Raw genomic sequence first — 18,502 nt, forward strand, 5'->3', positions numbered from 1 at the left:
TTGTAACCAGAGGAACAATCCACAAGGGTATATTAACAAAGCAACATGAACCCTAAAGGAGGGTCTTGAATTGGTACACACACAGACCAAATAAAGGAGCAGAGATAACAATGACTAGACAAGGCAACTTGGAGTCCAGCCCTTCTGACAGTTGGTCTGCAGCAAAGTCTTTATACAGAACGATAACATGCTATTTTTGCTGCAGGTGGCCTAAGTAAACACCCCATAAATACTTGCTGAATGAATGATAATTAGTAGTTTTCAAGCATTCATCAATCGCTTAAGAATCATGACACAACAGATTGCTCTCCTTCAAAGCACTGCTGGACAGGAAATCTTTTTTGAAATGTTTTAATTTGTTGAAATATTCAACCATATAGAACCTATGTTGGTTGTGTTTGTTTTGGTACCAAGGCCAACGTCTCCATTTCAACAGTGACGATGTTTTAGGGTCCAAGGGTCGTTTAATAGGAACCAAAACCTGAGATGACTTGTGTATATTGGAAGGTGTTTATCTGCCTGGGATTACAGAAACACCAAAAGGGCTAGTAACATATCAAAACAGACTTGTCTCATAGTTGCATATCTGGACCAAGACCAAGGAATAATTTAGTGTTTCACAGTCTTCTAATTTCACCTACCTCCCAGACTGCTCATGCACAGTAGAAAAGAACATTTTCAACAGATGAAGGAGAAACCAGTGTCCTTCTTACCCAATTTGGAGAAGTTGGTCCTTAGCAGTCTATTTTCTTCAATATAAAATGTTGATACAGTAGAATATCTAACACTTGCCCCAAAACTCTGGAGGTTCTGTGATTTGTTATCTTTCTTGACTCCAACTCGATGGACATGAGTTTGAGTAAGCTCCGGGAGTGGCTGATGGACAGGGAAGCCTGGCGTGCTGCAGTCCATGGGGTCGCAAAGCATCGGACACAACTGAGCGACTGAACTGAACTGAACTTGAGTTCAAAAGTGTAACAGATACTCTCTCATGTCATTCACCATAAATTAGAAAGACACCCAAATGGTATTGGTCTATTTATTAACTCAGGGAAGGATTCAAAGCATTCAGTGACAAGGAAGTGAACGTTATCCTTGTTAATAAAATGTAGGAATTGTGCCATCTCTTACATCTGGAGCAGCATGGCTCCTTAACATCCATCTGCATTTTTTTTTTCTTTTTAAAAAATTTATTTTTTAATTGGAGGGAAATTGCTTTATGCTGCTGTATTGGTTTCTGCCGTACAACTCGAATCAGCCAGAATTATTCATATATCCCCTCCTTCGTGAGCCTTCCTCCCCTCCCCTCCTCCCACCCTCTAGGTCATCACAGAATGCCCGGCTGGGCTCCCTGTGTTATATAGCAACTTCCCACTAGCCATCTATTTGGCACATGATGGTGTATATATCAATGTTCTATTCATCCCATCCTCTCCTTCCCCTGCTGTGTCCACAATTAAAAAATATATATATTTGTTTTTATTTGGCTGTGTCAGATCTTAATTGCCTAAGGGAACTTCTGTTGCAGCACAGGGCTTCTTTCTAGTTGTGGTGTGATGGCCCCATTGCCCCGAGGCATGTGGGATCTTAGTTCCCTGACCAGGGGTGGAACACATATCACCCTCACTGGAAGTGACTCCTTAACACTGGACCACTAGGGAAGTCCCCACAATTTTTCTTGTATTATTTACTCTCTGATATATCTGTCTATCATCTTGCTTTACTATTTGTCACTTGATCCCCAGCTTGAGTCACATATACAACAAGCGGGTCCTAGAACCCAGCAGCAGCATAAATACTCATGGCACCAATCTTATGACTGAAAATCTTTCTCTAAAAATTTCCTTCAACATTCATATTTTCTCTTTCTGTACTATTCTTTACTAAGAGAAGGTCTCTTATGACGAAACAATCAGGGTGCTATCTGGAAATTTTTTACAATTTTCCTTTCTAAGAAATATCTCGAAGTGTACAGGTCTTTATCATAGGTTTGAATCTCCAAGTTTAAAAAAATTATTCCCTTCAGTGAATAAAGAAGTCTTAACTTTTTCATGCAGAATCCACCCAAAAAGAGAAATATAGGATCTACTTACTAAGCTTTGACCAAAGTCTGCTTTTTTAATGGGGAAAGTATTTTCTGTTTTTCATTTGACTGGTTTTATTTTCAGGTGTTAGAAAGTGTGTTGTATCTTGGTAAATTCTTCCATTTCTCCACTAGATGGTAGTTAGACTTTTCTTGTATTGGGGATAGATAGTAGCATCAAATCTCAGAACCTGAGGGAAACTCCGAGACCACTTTCGTTTGATTCTCCCACTTCACAGGTGATAAGATAGAGGGCAGGTGTTGAGACCTATCCAAAGATCATCCGGTGAGATAGTGAGGGAATAAAGTTTAGATCTTTGTACATTAGCCAGCCATCCTCCATTGTCCCTAAATACCCCAGCAGGTCTCTAGGCCTTTGTACAGAGCAGGAGAAAAAGGAGGCTGTTATTTGGCCAACAATTTATGTTTCATAAATGTGGATATTTCCTTTAGTAAGAACTGGCTCAGGGCAAATTATCATGGAGTAAATTCCAGCACATAACGAGTCTCATCTCTCACTGTAAATCTTCATGCCTGGGTCATCAAGGGTAATGAACACCATTTCTGAGGGCTCAGAGCTGACTAACTTTCTCCTCCTGGTTTGGGCAGGTTTGCCAGAGTAGCCTTGGATTGTTACAATGATTTGAGTAAACTGTGGTGCATGTTATTGATACCTGATCAAAATAAAGCCAGTAATAGAGATAGATATTGTCACTTGTATGAGTAATAAGTAATAGAAACTCAACACCCTTGTGAGTTTTCTAGTCAGTCCATTTTGGGATTTCATAAGAATATTCAACAAACAAAGCTTTTAAAATAAATCAACCAAACTCCTGGAACTAAAGTATCTTAAGAACATTAAGTAACTTATTTCTTGTATTATGTCAACCCATTACAACTCTGGTTCACGCAACAATGTCCCCAATTGAGGTAGCAGTCATCTTTTTTTTCTCCCCGAGTTACACCTAAATTATATAGCTCCTTCTATACAATAGTTTGTTTCCTCCTCTGTCCTTTTAAATTTGTACAAGGGTAAATTATTCAAAGTTTACAGTGAAAGGGACTTGAATTTATATTTTACTATTTTGGGGTATGAAACCCCTTTCAATACTATGCTCAGTTGCTCAGTCATGCCCGATGCTGTGTGACCGCATGGACCTAGGCCGTCAGGCCCCTCTGTCCATGGAATTTTCCAGGCAAGGCTACTGGAGTGGGTTTCCATTCCCACTCATACTCCATTCAGTGCTATACAACCAAAGCAAATGTAAAGTACCTAATATAATCATTATTCATTGTTAATATCCAGAGCTACAGATTCTGAAATACGTATGTATAATTTTATTCAATGTAAGTACTTTTTTATTAATTATATTATATAAATATAAAATATTCCATTATGTTAATTAACCAAATTAAAAATGCCAAATACTAACAGAAATGAGAGGACTGACCATGGGGCTTGAAGGACTCTTGTTTGAAAAAAGATATTTGGGCACCACCTTGTGGGGCTTTGTAGAAAGACACTTTGAGAGAGTTTGTCTACTCTCATTAACAGATTAAAATTCTTAGCTTCCTGTGATGCTACACAGGTAGAATGCAGGTAGCTACCTACCGATTTTCTGGGTAAGGTAATAAAAAGATGAATCAAAGGAGTGACAAAATTACTCTATGTATGAATCAAGAAACTAGCATCTGGTGAAATCTGAAATGCATTCATTTAACAAATGTTAACCTAGTTCCTTCTATGTGTGAGGCATTGGGTAGAAAACAAAGAAGACCCAGTCACTCAGCCTAATGGAAGTGATAGGTAAGTAAAAGGCAATGTCAGGTTTTACCAAAAATATTTTTAAATAGTCAAATATCCAACTCTAGCTAACAGTAGCGTGCTGAAGTGTTTGGGAGTAAAGTGCACTGGTGTCTGCAACTTTGAAAGCATTTAAAAGAAAAGAAGATGGATAGAGGTATGAATGGATGGATGAATATTATGATCAAGCAAATATGTCAGATATTATAGATCAGATGTTGATTGCGGAATCTAGATGATGGGTAGTGGGTTTGCTATATAATTCTGTCAACTTCTGGGTATATTTGAAAATGTGTATAATAAAATATTAGATAAAAAGGCAATGACCATACAGTGTGATAATATCCATAAGAGAGACCTGCAAAGAGGGCACCTGACCCAGATTGTTACACGGAGGTTGGAAGTGCAGGGAGCAGAGGACAAGTAGGCTCTGAATAGGTGGTAAGTGTTAGCATCTCGTTTTTGGAATGTGGGAATATTCATCACCTCTTGTTTTGTTCCAGTCTAGTGGGGCTTTAGCCAAAACTAGAGATGACAGATCCTATTTTTAACATTCTGTTACATAAACAAACATGTTGTATGAGCAGGGCTAAATCCTTAAAGTGAAATAGGGAAATGACAAAAGTTGTGCATGGTAGAAATATCTGAATTTTAAAACTTGTCCTTTAAGATTGTCTTCATAATAATATTTTTAAATTTTGAGTTGAAATGGAAGCATTCATTATGTTTGCTTAATTTTTCATCTTGTGTTTGTTTTGATTCAACAAATAATAAGGGGAATAGTGATTATTGTAATGTGTAGCCTACCCTCAAGGAATTCACAGTAGAATCATATGAGTATATTGTAATATAATCTGCAATAGCATTATTATAATACATAATTATACATAAGCATGCCCACACACAGTGTGTGTGTGTGTGTGTGTGTGTGTGTGTGTGTGTATGTGTGTAAAGAGACTGAGGATGTGAGACAAGACCCAGCTACAAGTGCCAAGGAGTTCGGAACAGTAGACATTGATTACTTCAGTTGTGGGAGACTTTGAGAGGCTGAGGGATGTATTTTGAGGAATGGAGAGAATTTAATTTTTCTCCATCTCAGGGAAGGATATTCCAGGGGAAAATGGGAAAAAAGCATGTTTAGGGAAACGGCTGTGTAAAAGTAACTGGGAACAATTCAGTAGGGCTGAAGCTAGAATGCATTAAAGGTTAAGTTGAAAAGATATGTTGGGCCAGAATGGGGACAACCTCATGTTGATAACTTTTTTTAATATCCCAGAAGCTTTTGTGTATGTTACATAGAAAGGAATAGTCACCATTTATTAAGAGATCAAACCAGTAAATCCTAAAGGAAATCAGCACTGAATATTCATTGGAAGGACTGATGCTAAAGTTGAAGCTCCAATACTTTGGCCACCTGATGCAAAGAGCCTACTCATTAGAAAAGACCCCGATACTGGGAAAGATTGAGGACAGGAAGAGAAGGGGGCGACAGAGGATGAGTTGATTGGATGGCATCATCGACCCAATGGACATAAGTTTGAGCAAACCCTGAGAGATGATGAAGGTCAGGGAAGCCTGGTGTGCTACAGTCATGAAGAGTCAGACACGACTGAGTGACTGAATAAAACAATTAATTTTAAAATAATACATACCTTACTTTTACAGTAATTCATGAAATATATTAACTTAATAAATTAGATTTCTCCAGATTCATAAACATTATTGCAAACTGAATCCCTTTTTTGCAAATTAACATCAGCAGATTCATTTAAATGATTTTTAAGAGAAGACAAAATATACTAAACATTGCAACAATTACAAAACTGATACAAAATTTACAAAAGGGCTAAAACTTAGGAAGTAAATTTGTTTCCTCATTGTTTCTGTCCTGATTCTAATTCTGATTCTCTTCATGCTTCTGATTTCTTTCCTCTTCCATTTCTTCCCGGGGTTACAATTATACTCAGCTAAGAAAGCCAGGCTTAGCTTTGCAAATATGCTACTGATAGTCCAAATTTTGAACTTGGAAATTAAATCCATTATCCATTTGAAGATTTTTATAGTCATACGTTGTACATTACATCAGAAACAGTCCAAATTATTGACTCAGGCCAACCAGATATGCCTTGATTTTTCAGTGATCTGGTCTTTTCCTCAGAATGACACTGGTCCTGAACTCATTATCTTCAGAATTAGATATGTGTCTAACTTTCAGTGTTGGATCTGGACATCTTTTTCTCGTTTTACTACCAAGAGAAACCTACTTTTACAACTTCTTTGGACTTCATTGTACTTGCTGCTGCTGCTGCTGCTGCTAAGTCACTTCAGTCGTGTCTGACTCTGTGCGACCCCATAGTCAGCAGCCCACCAGGCTCCTCGTCCCTGGGATTCTCCAGGCAAGAACACTGGAGTGGGATGCCATTTCCTTCTCCAATGCATGAAAGAGAAAAGTGAAAGTGAAGTCACTCAGTTGTGTCTGACTCTTAGCGACCCCATGGACTGTAGCCTACCAGGCTCCTCTGGCCATGGGATTTTCCAGGCAAGAGTACTGGAGTGGAGTACCATTGCCTTCTCCATCATTGTGCTTAGGTAATTTTAAAATTAATTTGATCCGTTGAAAATACAAATTTTCTTTTTCATCCACCATGAAGACTTACAATATTGACATCTTAACTCCAGGCTGAGGAATTTGGATCTTGGTCTGTAGGAAACATGAGTCAATGAAGGTTTCTAATAAGAGAGACACTTGAGATGCCCTTCAGAAAGACCAGTGGTTCAGGGTAAAAGGGTAGGAACAGGGAAGCCAGAAACCAGTTTGGAGACTATTGTTTGGGTGAGCAGTAATTAAGACCTAAATAAACTAGGGCAGTAGCTATGGGAGCATAAAAATTAACAGAATTTGAACACCTGATCTGTTTCAAAAGCACAAATGAGATTTACTCAAATCCTGCCAAATGAGCAGAAGAAACCAGGCAGAGAGATGGCCTGGGATTTGATTGTAATGTTGATAGCTGCCACATTAGCGCTTCAGTGCTCATCAGAAGCGTAGAAGGCAATGGCACCCCACTCCAGTACTCTTGCCTGGAAAATCCCATGGACAGAGGAGCCTGGTAGGCTGCAGTCCATGGGGTCGCTAAGAGTCGGACAGGACTGAGCGACTTCACTTCCACTTTTCACTTTCATGCATTGGAGAAGGAAATGGCAACCCACTCCAGTGTCCTTGCCTGGAGAATCCCAGGGACGGGGGAGCCTGGTGGGCTGCCATCTATGGGGTTGCACAGAGTCGGACACGACTGACGTGACTTAGCAGCAGCAGCAGCTCATCAGAAGGGGTGAGCCCCGTTTCTTAGTTCAGTTGGGGCTGCTGTAACAAATTACCATTGATTGGGTGGCTCCTAAACAACAGAAATTTATTTCTCACAGTTTTGGAGGCTGAAAGTCTGAGATGAGGTGTCAGCACAGTCGGGCTCCGGTAGGGTCCTCCTCTGGGTTTCAATGCCAGCTTCTCCTCGTGTCCTCACACGGCAGGAAAAGGGTGAGAGAGCTCTCTGGGGTCCCTTTTATAAGAGCACTACTCCCACTCTTGAGGGCTCCACCCTCATGACCTAATTACCTCAGGAAGGCCCCACCTTCTAATATCATCACATTGGGGGGTAGAATTTCAATATATCAATTCGTTGTTGTCATTTAGCCACTAAGTCATGTCCAACTCTTTGTGACCTCATGAACTGTAGCTCCTCTGACTATGGGATTTCCCAGGCAAGAATACTGGAGTGTGCTGCCATTGCCTTCCTCAGGGGACCTTCCCTACCGAGGGATCGAACCCACATCTCCTGCATTGGCAGGCAGAGCCTTTCCCACTGAGCCACCAGGGAAGCCCCATGTCAGTTTGGGAGGGAGTACAGAATTCAATCCATAAGACCAGGATGCCCACAAATGAAAGAGACCCTGTGAAGAGGCAACTAGCAAAGCAGGAAACGTTAGGATCACCAGTGTGGCAGTTATCACCCTAAAATACCCCAGGTGATAAAGTGCTCTGCGTGCTGCTTGAACTTTATCATTTCTGACTTAACTCTGTGAGTATCGGATAATGAAGTGTCCCTCTGTCATTACTGAATTTAGCATCCTAATCTCTCCAACAATGCTCTTTAGAATAATATTCATTGAGTTTTTTCTCATTAAAAATGTTTTACATTTTTTTATTTCAGAAAACAGAAAAATACAGTAAAGAGAATATTGATCACCTTTAAACCTATCACTCAGGGAAATCTACTGTTAAAATGTTGGCACAATTCCCTCTAGCCTTTAAAATATAAGGTTAGGGTCACCGTGTTTATTCCATATGGTACTGTTTTATTCCTATAACAGTAAACCATGAGTGTATCCTCTATCTTTGCATATTTTTTCCCCCTGAAACAGAGGTTAGTAAACTAACCCAGCCTGCCACCTGTTTCTGTAAATAGAATTTCCTGGAACACAGCCCTTTGTTTCCGAAATGCTCGGGGCTGCTTCTGTACCACGACTGCAGAACTGAGGCATCGTGATGGAGGCAGTATAGCCCACCAACTGAAAACATTTACTCTGTGCTCCTTCACCGAAAATGTTGCCAGCCTCTGTTCTAAAAGACACTTTTAATGACACACAGGATGAGATCAGAGGCTGTTTTATTTGATGGTGAATGGACCAGTAATTGGGCTTCCCAGGTGGTGCTAGTGGTGAAGAACCTGCCTGCCTATGCAGGAGACGTTAGAGGCTTGGAGACGTTAGAGGCCCAGGGTTCGATCCCTGGGTCAGGAAGATCCCCTGGAAAAGGAAATGGCAACCTACTCCAGTGTTCTCATGCGGAGAATCACATGGACAGAGGAGCCTGGTGGGCTGTGGTCCATAGGGTGGTAAAGAGTCAGACACAAATGAAGCTACTGAGCGCACACACACGGACCAGAGGTTAGAAGCACAGTGGTAGAGCCAGATTGTCTGGGTTCATATCCTAGCCCCACCACTTAGGAGATATTAGGCAATTTATTGAACTTCTCTGTGACTCAGTTTTCTCATCTGTTTAGTTCATTTCAGTCACTCAGTCATGTCTGACTGTTTGTGACCTCATGAACCACAGCACGCCAGGCCTCCCTGTCCATCACCAACTCCTGAAGTCCACCCAAACCCATATCCATTGAGTTGATGATGCCATCCAACCATCTCATCCTCTGTTGTCCCCTTCTCCTCCCACCCTCAATCTTTCCCAGCATCAGGGTCTTTTCAAATGAGTCAGCTCTTCACATCAGGTGGCCAAAGTAGTGGAGTTTCAGCTTCAGCATCAGTCCTTCCAATGAACACCCAGGACTGATCTCCTTTAGGATGGACTGGTTGGATCTCTTGCAGTCCAAGGGACTCTCAAGAGTCTTCTCCAACACCACAGTTCAAAAGCATCAATTCTTCGGTGCCTGAGTTTTCTTTATAGTCCAACTCTTACATCCATATATGACCATCGGAAAAACCATAGCCTTGACTAGACGGACCTTTGTTGACAAAGTAATGTCTCTGCTTTTTAATATGCTGTCTAGGTTGGTCATACCTTTCCTTCCAAGGAGTAAGCATCTTTCCATTTCATGGCTGCAATCACTATCTGCAGTGATTTTGGAGCCCCCAAAAATAAAGTCAGCCACTGTTTCACCATCTATTTGCCATGAAGTGATGGGACTGGAGGCCATGATCTTAATTTTCTGAATGTTGAGTTTTAAGCCAACTTTTTCATTCTCCTCTTTCACTTTCATCAAGAGGCTCTTTAGTTCTTCTTCACTTTCTGCCATAAAGATGGTGTCATCTGCATGTCTGAGGTTATTGATATTTCTCCTGGCAATCTTGATTCCAGCTTGTGCTTCCTCCAGCCCAGCGTTTCTCATGATATACTCTGCATATAAGTGAAATAAGCAGGGTGACAATATACAGCCTTAATGTACTCCTTTTCCTTTTTGGAACATATTGTTCCATGTCCAGTTCTAACTGTTGCTTCCTGACCTGCATACAGGTTTCTCAAGAGGCAGGTCAGGTGGTCTGGTCTTCTCATCTCTTTCAGAATTTTCCACAGTTTATTGTGATCCACACAGTCGAAGGCTTTGGCATAGTCAATAAAGCAGAAATAGATTTTCTGGAATTCTTTCGCTTTTTCGATGATCCAGTGGATGTTAGCAGTTTGGTCTCTGGTTCCTCTGCCTTTTCTAAAACCAGCTTGAACATCTGGGAGTTCATGGTTCACATATTGCTGAAGCCTGGCTTGGAGAATTTTAAGCATTACTTTACTAATGTGTGAGATGAGTGCAATTGTGCTGTAACGTGGGTTAATTTTCAGTCTCATCCTCATAAGATTGTGGTGAATTCTCTGATGCACCACCCAGAAGTCCACCTTCAGTAGTGAATGACTTGCTTCTTCAGCTGCTGGGTGTGTTGCAGAAACTGGACCACAGCTGCCAGACTTCCTTGAGGACTGCCTTGCCAAGAAAACTGCCTCATTCAAAGTCATGCTAAAAGGTCTGGATCCCTTCTCTGAACTGGAAACACGCCTGAGGGTCTAATCCAATTCCAAAGTTTCCCAGATTGGCTGAGGCCTTCATTGGTATTAAATCACAGCTCAGCTTCTCCCTCTGTCCAACCCTGCATTTTCTTCCTCTCTTTCACAAGTGTTTATCTCAATAATACTCCCTAGTAAGCATCCTGCATCCTAATCTCCATCTTGGAATATGGTTGCCACAGCACCCAGCCTGAGACAGAGTGTTAAATGAGCCTGTGTTGTGAAGTTTCTGGTACATGTGTACGCTCAGTCATATCTGACTCTTTGCAACCCAGTGGACTGTATCCTGCCAGGCTCCTCTGTCCATGGGGTTTTCCAGGAAAGAATATTTTAGTGGGTTGTCACTTCCTACTCCAGGGAATCTTCTCAACCCAGGGATTGGAACCTGCATCTCTTGTGTCTCCTGCATTGGCAAGTGGATTCTTTACCACTGCGCCACCTGGGAAGCCCTTCTGACACATAGTATATGCTATGTAATTGTTTGTTACCAAACACATAAATCTACTGGGAGACAATAAAATGGAAATACAAGCTCAAGAAGAAAAAGTAGAATATAAAATTTCCTACAATTAAAGAATAGTTTATTTACTAAATTTTTACATGAATGATAGAAACTTTCACTAAGGTATTTAACTTTCACTGGATACATTTAAAGTTTGATATAACCATTTTATTTACAACATAAAGTTTAAAAACGTATTAAAAATCATACCCTTGACAACTTTGTAAATGTATTATGACAATATCAGATGTAATCCCCCCCAAAAATAGTAAGTGCATTGTTTTACAAAATTAATTTAGGAGTGTGCTAGAATACTTCTTAAAGACCACTATTTTAAGATGTCTCAGATCTTCATATCCTCAAACTTTGTAAAAAAATTACCTAAGCCATATCCCATGTTCAGAGGGCCTTAATTTTCACTTGGTGCCTAAAGAGTAAAAGCTGCTCCCAGGTATAGACTGATTTTGTGTATGTGGAATAAGGAGATTTGGGATTGTCCAGTCACAGTCTCCACAGAATATTCCAATAGTTGCTGAACTGCTGCCAAGGGCAGTGGTAAAGTAGAAGGAAATTAGCAGTCTTCAACCGCTCTCCTTTATTGGTTTAAAATCACAACCAAAAATTCTATGCTGGATTACCACAACATAAATAAAAGAGCTTAAAAAGAAGAACATGTTAGGGCTACAGAAGTTTAAATAAACAAAACAAACACTAAGACCAGAAACTCTGGCATCCACTGTAAAAATGAATGTTTGATGAAGGCAGCTAGTGTAACGGCAGACCAGTCTGTTAAATTCCCTGATACAGTTTCATCTTCCAACAAATACAGTGTATTCTTGCACTCTGTAAATATTTTTGAATGCATATTATGTACTCAGGCACTTTAGGAAATCCAAAGTTCTATACTAAAAGTTCGCTTGAGTGCATGCTAAGACACTTTCACTTGTGTCTGATTCTTTGGGACCCTATGGACTGTAGCCCACCAGGCTCCTCTGTCCATGGGATTCACCAGGCAAGAATACTGGAGTGGGTTGCCATGCCCTCCTCCAAAAAATGTTCCTGACCCAGGGATGGAACCAACGTCTCTTATGTCTCCTGCATTGGCAGGTGGGTTTTTTACCTCTTGGGCCATCTACCTATGAGAAAAATACCATCTGCCATTTTCTAGACAGCAAGAAGGGAGAAGAGGAAATGGATGGCAGGCAGCTTCTAAGAGACATTCTTCAGTTTTGCTCACAAGAAACACAGTTTAGTAGAGGAGAATCAATTTCAAGCATAATGAGAAAAGGATCACATTTGTATAGGGACTTTAGGGAACAAGGAACTGGCAGCAATATGAGAAGAACGCACTTTCACAAAAGCATGGATGGAAAAAAGGAGAGAAAAAGATATTAGCAGGAGGGGAACATGGATCAGAGAAAGATACTAGTTTAGGAGTTATTCAACAGATTTTTACTGAGCACATACTATTTCTTTTTGCCATTTTCCAGGGAGGAAGAAAAAAGAGGAAGTAGACAGTGAGAAGCTTCCCTTTTGAGGGGCACCATCCAGTTCTACTCACATCTTACTGGTCAGTTTTGTTTTTTTTTTTTCCTTAACTTTTTTTTTATACTGGAGTACAGTTGATTAACAGTTTCGTGCTGATTTAAGGTATACAGCAAAGTGATTCAGTTATACATATGCATGTAATCAGGCTTTCCTTGTGGCTCAGCTGGTAAAGAATCTGCCTGCAATGTGGGAGACCTGGGTTTGATCCCTGGGTTGGGAAGATCACCTGGAGAAGGGAAAGGATACGCACTCCAGTATTCTGGCCTGGAGAATTCCGTGCACTGTATAGTCCATGGGGTGACAGAGTCAGACACAGCTGAGCGACTTTCACTCACATGCATATAATCTGATTTAGGTCATACCTGAATGGTCTAGTGGTTTTCCCTATTTTCTTTAATTTAAGTCTGAATTTGGCAATAAGGAGTTCATGATCTGAGCCACAGTCTTGTTTTTTGCTGACTGTATAGAGCGACTCCATTTTTGGCTGCAAAGAATATAATCACTCTGATTTCAGTATTGACCATCTAGTGATGTCCATGTGTAGAGTCTTCTCTTGTGTTGTTGGAAGAGGTTGTTTGCTATGACCAGTGTGTTCTTTTGGCAAAACTCTATTAGCCTTTGGCCTGTTTCATTCTGTACTCCAAGGCCAAATTTTCCTGTTATTCCAGGTATTTATTGACTTTCTACTTTTGCATTCCAGTCCCCTATAATGAAAAGGATATCTTTTTGGGGTGTTAGTTCTAGGTTTTATAGGTCTTCATAGGAACTATACAAAGAAGATCTTCATGACCCAGATAACCACGATGGTTGATCACTCATCTAGAGCCAGACATGTGAAGTCAAGTGGGCCTTAGAAAGCATCACTACGAACAAAGGTAGTAGAGATGATGGAAGTCCAGTTGAGCTATTTCAAATTCTAAAAGATGATGCTGTGAAAGTGCTACACTCAATATGCCAGCAAATTTGGAAAACTCAGCAGTGGCCACAGGACTGGAAAAGGTCAGTTTTCATTCCAATCCCAAAGAAAGGCAATCCCAAAGAATGCTCAAACTACCACACAATTGCACTCATCTCACATGCTAGTAAAGTAATGCTCAAAATTCTCTAAGCCAGGCTTCAACAGTATTTGAGCTGTGAACTTCCAGATGTTCAAGCTGGATTTAGAAAAGGTGGAGGAACCAGAGATCAAATTGCCAACACTGGAACATCAAAAAAGCAAGAGAGTTCAAAAAACATCTACTTGTGTTTTATTGACTATGCCAAAGCCTTTGACTGTGTGGATCACAACAAACTGTGGAAAATTCTTAAAGAGATGGGAATACCAGACCACCTGTCCTGCCACTTGAGAAATCTGTTTGCAGGTCAGGAAGCAACAGTTAGAATTGGACATGGAACAACAGACCGGTTCCAAATTGGGAAAAGAGTACATCAAGGCTGTATATTGTTACCCTGCTTATTTAACTTATATGCAGAGTACATCATGAGAAATGCTGGACTGGATGAAGCACAAGCTGGAATCAAGTTTGCTGGGAGAAATATCAATAACCTCAGATACACAGATGATACCACCTTTATGGAAGAAAGTGAAGAAAAACTAAAGAGCCTCTTGATGAAAGTGAAAGAGGAGAGTGAAAAAGTTGGCTTAAAACTCAACATTCAGAAAATTAAGATCATGGCATCTGGTCCCATCACTTCATGGCAAATAGATGGGGAAACAGTGGAAACAGTGAGAGATTTTATTTTGGGGGCCTCAAAAATCACTGCAGATGGTGACTGCAGCCATGAAATTAAAAGACACTTGCTCCTTGAAAGAAAAGTTATGACCAACCTAGACAGCATATTAAAAAGCAGAGACATTACTTTGCCAACAAAGATGTGTCTAGTCAAAGTTATGGTTTTTTTCAGTAGTCATGAATGGATGTGAGAGTTGGACTATAAAGAAAGCTGAGGGCTGAAGAATTGATGCTTTTGAACTGTGGTGTTGGAGAAGACTCTTGAGAGTCTCTTGGACTGCAAGGAGATCCAACCAGTCCATCCTAAATGAAACCAGTCCTGAATATTTGTTGGAAGGACTGATGCTGAAGCTGAAACTCCAATACTTTGGCCACCTGATGTGAAGAACTGACTCATTTGAAAAGACCCTGATGCTGGGAAAGATTGAGGGTGGGAGGAGAAGGGGACAACAGAGGATGAGATGGTTGGATGGCATCACCGACTCAATGGACATGAGTTTGAGTAAACTCCAGGAGTTGGTGATGGACAGGGAAGCCTGGTGTCCTGCAGTCCATGGGGTCGCAAAGAGTCGGACACAACTGAGTGACTGAACTGAACTGAACTGATGCATGTAATCTGTTCTTTTTCAAATTCTTTGTTCATTTATGTTGTTTCATAATATTGAGCAGTGTTCTTGATACTATACAGTAGGTCTTAGTTAGCGGTAGTGGTGGTTGTTCAGTTGATAAGAGGTGTCTGACTCTTCTCCGTTTTAAATATAGCCGTGTGTACATGTCAATCCTAACCTCCCTCCCTAACTCTCCCTCTCCCCCCTCTCCCCTGGTAACCCTAAGTTCATTCTCTAAGTCTCTGGGTCTTTTTTGATAAAGCCATGCCTAGCCGAAAGGGAAGCCAAGGAATGGTCATCCTGACTGGATCACCAAGTGCCTTGCTGACATGTGTGGGTGGTGGTTTAACAGAAGAAAACATGAGGATGTGGAACATATATTCCAGAAGAGGATGACAGCAACGGGCAAGTAAAGAGCCATTTTAACAGAATTGTTGTTATTGTTGTTCAGTCGCTAAGTCATGTTCAACTCTTTGAGACCCCATGGACTGCAATATGTGAGGCTCCTCTGTCCTCTACTATTTCCCAGAGTTTGCTCATATTCATGTCCATTGAGTTAGTAATGAGATGGTGAGTTATGGGATGGTGGGCATGAAAGCCTGAGTGGCCTGAATTTAGGGGAAACAGGAGGATGTGGGATAGAGAGAGTGAGTGTGGTCCTCTCCTTGGAGGAGAAGGAGTGACTCAACTGTACGTTGATGGTAAAGAGCCAGTAGAAATGAGGATGTTGAAGACTCATGGGGAAGGAGAAAATTGATGGTGTAAGGTCCCAGGAGTAAAGGCATATAGGGCCCCTCCTTTTCCTATATGTCAGCTATAAGGAGGTAAAAATGGGAGTGAATGAAGAGGTAGGGGAAGGCTGTGGGAATTCCTAACTAACAGTTTTAATTTCCTTTCTGAAGTAGGAAGCAAGGTCTCCTCCTGAGTTTGTGGGGGGGATGTTCCCCTCAGCTTTGTGTGGTAGGAGTGAAGATGGAGGGAACTTGTACTGATGTTGGGGATTTGGGGCCAGGACCAACACCATTGAGAAGAATGGCAAGATAGTGTTGGAAGTGATGAATCCGGTGGTGTCTTGCCTCAGTGCTCAGCACTTTCTTTAGCCTCCACTTCTCCAATGGCAGGAGGGAAAGGGAGCCTCAGACCTTCACAGGCAATACTTGCTGCAGACTCTTCCTCTTACCCAAATTATCTGCCTTGAAGATTATCAGAACTAAGCTCAGCATGCTGTTTATATGAATCACCACAAGCCCCAAATCATGCCCTTTAAACTAAGAACAGACAAGCAAAGATGGCGGGACATCTGAAGAAAGTCTCTGTCAGCTTTGTAACACCTGTGGCAGCATCATTTGTTCAACTATGGGAGCCAGAAACCTAGAAGCGTCTTTCTCCCTCACTCCCATAATCATCCCAACTTCTATATATTCCCCAAGCCATACACTTCTCTCCATCACCACCCTCCCTACCACTGGTATTATGGGTAACCATCATCTCTCATTTGGATACTTACCTTATCCCTTCCCCTTCTCTCCCGTAAAAATTGACTACACCACTCTGATTAAAAACGTTCAATGACTGTACTAATGCCTTTAGGGAAAAGTTCAGCCAGACCCACTAAGCTGGTTTCCCAACGCTAATATATCATCTTAATCTATCCCCACTTCCGTTTCCCCACTGATATGTGCCCTCCTGACCCTGCACTTTCTCTTCCTCTGCTCTAGAAGGCTCTTCTCTTCCAACCCCTCTGCCCTGTTCCCTTTCCTAGCACCTCTTCGTCCTTCTTGTCTCAGCCCAGCAGTCCTCAAGGAAACATTTCAGACACACACAAACACACGTCTTTATTGCTCAGTCCAGTGTCCCCAGCATTACAGCAAATACACAGGCACTCGGGACGTCTTTGTGGAGTGAGTGAATGAATTGTGAACCAAGTATCCTGGATTTTCTGCTACGTCGATGGCCCGCAAATAAATTTTTAATGGAAACTTAGACTGATTAAATAAGCTAAAACTTCTAAAGCCCTTGAAATCTGAAACAACTCGGTGAAGCGGTCTGGGTCCAAGCGCCCTAGATCCAACCCACGCGCGCAGGGAGCGGGGCCTGCGGCGGTGGGGCGGGGCCTGCGGCGGTGGGGCGGGGCCTGCGGCGGTGGGGCGGGGCCTGCGGAGGTGGGCCGCCGCGCTCAAGGGGCGGAGCCTGCGGAGGTGGACCAGAGCGCCTAGGCAGCAGGCGGGGCCTGCGGGTCGCCGGGAGCTCCGAACCTCCGGGACCTCCGGAGCAGTGACCACGCCCCGGGGCGGGGCGACTCCCAGGATCGCCGCGGGCGGGGCTCGCAGTTGGGAACTCCCCTTCCGAGGCCGAGGCGCGTCCGCGCGTCCACGAGGCTGGGTGGTCGGGAAGTGGACCCAGGCCGGGTAGCCAGGTTACTGCCCGCGCCGGCGCAGCCGCCATCTTCCCCGTGTGTGGACTCCCCCAGCGGGAGGGGCGGTGACTAGGCCGGAAGCGGCAGTACGACGGCCGCGCTGTCTCCCAGGTCGGTGAGTGCGGCCCGGGCTCCGCTCTCGGCTCTGGGAGGCTCGAGTCGAGGGCTCGGGGGCGCTGGGACGGCCTCCAGGCGCTCGGGAAAGCCCAGTTGAAAAGCCCGGACGAGTGCGGACCCGGGGGGCCTCCTCCGAGCCGAGACGCGGGGAGTCGCTTTCCGCGCTGCAGGATAACCGCGGCGGGCCCGGCCTCGGAGCTGCGAGCGGCCGGTGGCGCGCGGGTTCCTCCTCCCGGAGCTGTGTCCGCGCTGCAGCCTCCGCGGCGCCGGGTTTGTGCGGAACCGCGTCCTCGGCGTGGACGAGAGGCTCAGCGTGTCTGGAGCGTGGGAGCCGCCCGCAGATTCCTGCCTTACCCGGCGCTGCTACCAGCCGTGCTCCCCTTGTACTGTATTGAATACTTCTTCAAGGGCCTGTCACCCGGGTGGCGCTGTTCGCTGCCTGTACGGAGTCGTGAAAATTCCGTGAGAGGATAAAGCTTCTCACAGGTGCCACGAGCCTTCCTAAATCACTTAGAAAGTGACTGCCTTTGCAGTCTTTTTTATAGCTATATTTTAAGGGTAATTTGGAGTTATACAGAACATCTCCTTGAAGATGGTGATAGTAGAAATTTCTTACAGCTCCTGCTGTTACTACGTCTCGTACTGAGACAGGTAGAAAAGGGAACAAGATGTAAAAAGGTGATTGGATATCTTGTACACTTAATATTATATAGCGCTTCACTGTCCACTAGCCACACAGGGTTGAGATCTGCTGAAAGTGTAGAATACACCTTGGATTCCCAAGACTTGGTACTAGAAGAAAAGTATGTGTCTCATTAATAAATGTTACACGGATGGCATGGTGAAAGGATAATATTTTTGATATGTCGGGTTAAATATATTGTTAAATTAGATTTGATTGATTTCTTTTTATTTTTCAATGTGACTATTAGAAAAGTTTAAGTTATATGGCTAACACTGTGTTTCTGTTGGACCATGCTATTACAGATGAACATCTGGTGAGGAACACAGAATCATCAACATGGCTTTCCTTTGCACAGAAACCATTGCTGGGAAGTGAGCCCTTGTTATACTTGAAGGTGAGGATCTAAATATAAGCTGTAATTATGGCAAATTCCACCCCTCT

General features: G+C 42.7%; 1 protein-coding gene across 4 annotated transcripts in view; it reads left to right on the forward strand.

The window, feature by feature from the left end:
• Positions 1–17,084: 17,084 nt before the first annotated feature.
• Positions 17,085–18,502, forward strand: part of MIOS (meiosis regulator for oocyte development) — a 34,179-nt gene continuing 32,761 nt past the window's right edge. For 2 of the 4 annotated variants that reach the window (XM_043462682.1, XM_043462681.1), the window contains exons 1-2: positions 17,085–17,370; positions 18,364–18,455. The gene's annotated coding sequence lies outside the window, so the exon portion shown is untranslated. Of the gene's footprint in view, positions 17,371–17,652; positions 17,863–18,363; positions 18,456–18,502 lie in introns of those variants that run through there. The other 2 variants (XM_043462679.1, XM_043462678.1) reach the window with 1 other exon arrangement.

Source organism: Cervus canadensis, chromosome 3, assembly GCF_019320065.1.
Source record: "Cervus canadensis isolate Bull #8, Minnesota chromosome 3, ASM1932006v1, whole genome shotgun sequence".
Classification (NCBI taxonomy): Eukaryota; Metazoa; Chordata; class Mammalia; order Artiodactyla; family Cervidae; genus Cervus; species Cervus canadensis.